The sequence below is a fragment of the Etheostoma cragini genome, chromosome 15, assembly GCF_013103735.1.
Source record: "Etheostoma cragini isolate CJK2018 chromosome 15, CSU_Ecrag_1.0, whole genome shotgun sequence".
Classification (NCBI taxonomy): Eukaryota; Metazoa; Chordata; class Actinopteri; order Perciformes; family Percidae; genus Etheostoma; species Etheostoma cragini.
Window position 1 is genome coordinate 15,598,679 of NC_048421.1, and position 4,946 is coordinate 15,603,624.

Genomic DNA, 4,946 nt, shown 5'->3' on the forward strand with positions numbered 1-4,946 from the left:
CCCCCCCCCCCAAAAAAAAGGCCTGCTGGCCAGCCTGGGAGTCTGCTGGACTCCCTTTGACTGGCTGATGCAGGGCTGGCCCGACATGCTTATAAACTGAGGCACTAAAGGGAGAGAATGATGTCAGAAAAATACCTTGTTGTCTGGGGGTGTTGCAGCAGATCGGCAGCTCTCTTGGTCCTTTCTGTCACTACGTCATTTCATTCAGGTTTGGTTTTAATTTATTGACTTCAAAGACAACAGACAGAAGTTTGAAGTTTAAGAAGTGTTTTATTCCCCACACTGTCACTCTTTCAAGCTGTGTGGCAGGTTCGGGATCCCACTCAGAGGATTGCTTTGTCAGTCAGCTTTATTGTGACTCTTGTTGGAGTACCTTTAGTAGCATGGTTTTTTAGGTTCACAGTTTTATTCAACAAAATGCCAATCGCAGAATGCTTCCTGTACAGTATAAGAACCAATAATACACTCAGCAGAACTGGAGGAATTGATATATAAAGTTATGTGAATGCCATTGGAAACTAAGATATTCTTTTTCCTAAATATAATTTCCACACATGGACAGAAACAAAATTATATCCGAATGGAATGTGAGATTTTTATTTTCTACAAAACCGTTTGTTTTTAGGAAACGCATGAACTGATTATTTAATCTCAAATGTAAATATTGTAAATGTTAACTCCTCGTGTGCCAACGAAAGATCTCGTAGCACTTCAATGCAACCCGTTTACCGTCATTTCCTGGGAACCCACGTCTGTTTGTGTGTAGAAGTACTGTATGTGTGATGAATGTCAGTGTATGTTCACGTAACATGAGATGCTCCTTTTACGTACAGGAATGGGTTTTGTACAGTTTCTTATTTTTGACTTCAGAAGTAGTATTGAGTACTAAATGAGTGTTTTGCATTATTAATGTCAGACTGGAGAACAGTGTGGAGATGGAAAATGTCAAATCCACAGATTACAAACTAGAATTTAAACAATTAACGATAAATTGGTCAACAGAAAATTAAAGGAGCCAGTTGAGGTGGTTTGGGCATTTTAGAGAGGTGTTCCGGCACATCCAGCTGGGAGGAGTTCTCGGGGAAGACCCAGGACTAGGTGCAGAGATTATATCTCCAACCTGGCCTGGGAAATCCTCGGGATCCCACAGTTGGAGTAAAATGCAATGCAGTGCAATGCAATTAGCCTTTTTGTTACCGTCCCTCAAGGTGTGATCAAACACAAAGGTGGAAGTTTTTACAATAAAAACTTTAGAAGAGATCAACTTAGACTGTTGAAGCCTGAACTTTAGAAGTAATTTTACACAACAAGGATTTTGTCTCCATTATTGGAATCAGTTTTTACAGCCAGCATGGATAGGAGAAATCATTACAGAGACCAAGGAACATATTGTAATGAGTATCATATCGAGATAGGATGGCCTATCCTTTAATGACACAAAACCAATTATCTACTGTACATGGCTTGACTATCACTTCAACACTGATATTTCCTTGTGTCTGGTAAAATAATAAAACATCTTCTTGATTCATTGTGTTCTTTTAAACATGCACTGTTCTCTTGTCTCCATGTTCTGTATGAGCCCAGAATGTTGAGTTTATAATGTGACCTGTACAAAGTGCCATAATAAAAGCAAGCTAAGTCAAATGTTTGGTCTTTCATGAGAATAATTTTAACATTTTAATGTCAAACTGTTTAGTGTGTTTACCTCGGTTCTGTTCCCTGTTCTTGGCTTTAGTGCACTTGTAATTTTGTTTATTTCAAGACGGGGACAGCGCACCATATAACACTAATCTTGTACAAAAAGAGAATATGTGTTGTGCCAGGTTCTAGCAGATTGCTATTTTCCACCTGTAGTCCCTGGGCCGTTTGGACAAATACATAGAAAATTAGTATAGAGAAAGAAAGTTAATAAAGTGTCAGAAAATGGCAAAGACGATGTATAAAAGAGATGATTAGAAACATGAAAGCAGGACAGGGCAGGCTGCCCCCCAATACACACACACACACACTTCATAGATGTCTTGTCTTGACAGTAGCCAACGCTTTGCAAGATGTGAGAAGGCGTAGGGACTTGTACATGAAATAATTTGTGTTGGCAGAGTATTCCATTGAGTCATGGCAATGCAAGAAAGGGATGACTTCCCAAATGCCGTTTTGCGTTGAGGTACAATACACTCACCCCTTGCAACAGATCTTGTTGTTCTTGTTGGCTTCTCAGAGCAGAGTGTAACTTGTTTTTAAAGGAGGCAGCTGCAGCATTGTGAGTGATCTAAAAAAGTTAAGCAAACGTTTGAGTGCATTATCAGATTCTCCAAGTTTAAAATGTATATTTATTGAGTATATGACAGTGATGGTAGTCATGGTCATGGATTTTTTAGGGCACTTTTGTATGATGATTCAAGTGGTTTCAGACCAGCTTGTAATACAATTTAAAAATTGTGGGAAAATCATGGCATTCCCGTACACACTGGAAGCCTCAACTGTAAGTGAATTCCTTATGTATCTGAAGTTAGCTAGGTTAAATTTCAGTGTGTTTCCCAGTTTTTTCACATAGTTTTTAAAAGAAAAGTTTGGTCGAGGGTAACACCCAAGTACTTATAGTTATCCACATTGTTAACTGTTTGCCCATTTACTGTGACGTCGGGGCACTCTTTCAGTGGGAGCCTGTTGGTGAAAAACCTGGTTACAGTTTCATTTATATAGATGCTAAAAAGCAATGGCCCAAGATTGATCCTTGCGGTACACCCAGTGTGCAGGCTTTAAGTGGAGAAAGTGTGTTGTTTACACGCAGACACTGATGACGGTCGCTCCGGTATGATTTGATCCAGTTTAGAGTGTGTGATGAAAGATTGTAATTACAAAGTTTGTGAAACAGTTTGTTATGATTGACAGTATCAAAGGCCTTGCGCAGGTTTTAGAAAGACAGCACCAACCACTCCTCCAATTTTAATGTCCTCAAGGAAGTAGCAGAAGGCCATTTAAGTGGATTGTCTTGAATCTGAACTGCAGAGGATGTAAAAGTGCCCTGGATTCAAGGTGGGCAATGAGTTGTTCTGCCACTGCCTTTACTTAGATTTATGGACTGGAGTTACTATATCTGTTTTAAAAGCACTGGGAAAAATGTCTTTATTTATATGTAGTTAGTGATAAAATAACAAACTCTTAATGTCGCTTTAAAAAAGCAGTGCCCAGGCAGTGTGTATCCATGGCCTTGCTGTTTGACAAGTTTGATAAAATTGTATCCGCTTTTTCCTCATTTATTGTGTTCAGGTGAAACACAGGCCCTTTGCAAGTAAATGGTTGCGGAGGGTTTATTGCCAGAAACGTCTAAGTTGCTGCACAGAATTCGAAAAATAATCATTAAAATGAATAGCAATAGCATGGCTATCATTTAAAATAGAGCCATTTACCTTGAGCTGAATGCTCTCAAGTAATTTATTGACAAGATCCAGAAAAAAAGTGTGTAACCCTGTTTCTTTAACTTTTTAAAATAAGATGATTGGTGCTTAATCCCGACTTTTTTTAGAGCAGTATATCTCTGTTTTTCCTTATGTCCCATAGATGGCTACCCAACCAAGGCAGGTTTTTTTTTTTTTTTTTTTCTTAGACCTTGTTTTTACGTATCTCACAATATAGCATAATAGTCTTAAAGGACATCATTAGATCATTGCTTGTTTATCCACAGGATTTGTTGTCAGAAATGGAAGTCCATCTTGTTTCCTCTGTTTCTTTTCCAATGAGTGCCAAGTTTTTCTTTGAGATAAAAGATATATTGGGATTGTTTTTCTTTGTGTGTTAATTCCAATGACATGATTTTGTCAGCTTTCTAGTGGCCAGCTAAGATTATGATCTGACAGACTGGTGATCAAGTTGTAGGTTTGATGATCCTGTCTGGTTCATTTGTAAAACAAAAATTGAGGTCTAGTAGTGTTTGAGAAGATTTTGTTATTCTTTTGGGTTTCCTAATCTTTTGTGTTATCTGAAACGTTTTGATAATGTCCACGTGTTTTTTCCTATGTGCATTATCAAGCCAGTTTAAATTAAAATCTCCCATAAGTATCATTTCACCCCCTGAATACTGTTTGAGGACATTGATTACACAATCAAAAAAGTCCTTTGTGGCGGCAGGAAGTCAAAAAACTGCAAAAACATCAAAAGACATTTGAGGGGATAGTGTTATTTTTACCCCTACACATTCCAGGCTGCTTACAGGTGTGTTAATTTGCATAATAAATAATACGTTTTTCGCTTTGCATAGTGTCCTTCACAAAAAATCAAGACCCCACCCTTTTTCCCATTAACACTCCGCAGGGCAAGGCGCAAGCCTGTTATAAACCAAATGTCACTTTATACTTCTACTCATTTCCAATACATTTCAGAGGGAATATGTTACACTGTGGTATGAGAACTTTTACTGAAAGCTGTGTTAGGCAATTTATTTTTGGCATTATTTGCTCCGTATTTTCCCTCTGGGATTATGTTGCAATCCTAGTTTGTAGCTGCCAGATATTGCATTTCTAGCTATTATCTGGATCAATTTCAAAGATATTTATTCACATTAGTCACTTAGATATAAATGCCTGTAAAATAGGGTCCAGGTTGCAAAATATCAAAATCTAGTAGCTGAGTCCTCCGCCATAATTCAGAGTTTAATGCTTTCCACGACTAGCAAACCAATCTTGAAGAGTAAAAGAAGTTCTCCTTTAATACAAGGAAAGCTTAGTTTGAAAAGATATTTACCTTAAAGATTACTAACAATCTTTTCTTGTCTAGTGTTACTCCATGTATCAAAAGACCTACTGTATAACATGAAATTGAGAAGCATCACACCAGATTCTAATAATTCCTTTTGAAATGTACTACATGGATCTTTAGTTTTTAAGATCAATTTAAATATAGTATTAAAAGTTAATAAATAGGAAAACCCACTCCATGTATGCAGC

At 37.6% G+C, this 4,946-nt stretch overlaps 1 protein-coding gene across 5 annotated transcripts in view; it reads left to right on the forward strand.

The window, feature by feature from the left end:
* The window catches only part of mpp3a (membrane protein, palmitoylated 3a (MAGUK p55 subfamily member 3)), a 28,461-nt gene extending 26,814 nt beyond the window's left edge, over nt 1–1,647 (forward strand). For all 5 annotated transcript variants that reach the window (XM_034894656.1, XM_034894655.1, XM_034894658.1 and 2 more), the window contains one exon: nt 1–1,647. This exon is cut by the window's left edge and continues 253 nt beyond it. The gene's annotated coding sequence lies outside the window, so the exon portion shown is untranslated.
* The last annotated feature ends 3,299 nt before the right edge of the window (nt 1,648–4,946 follow it).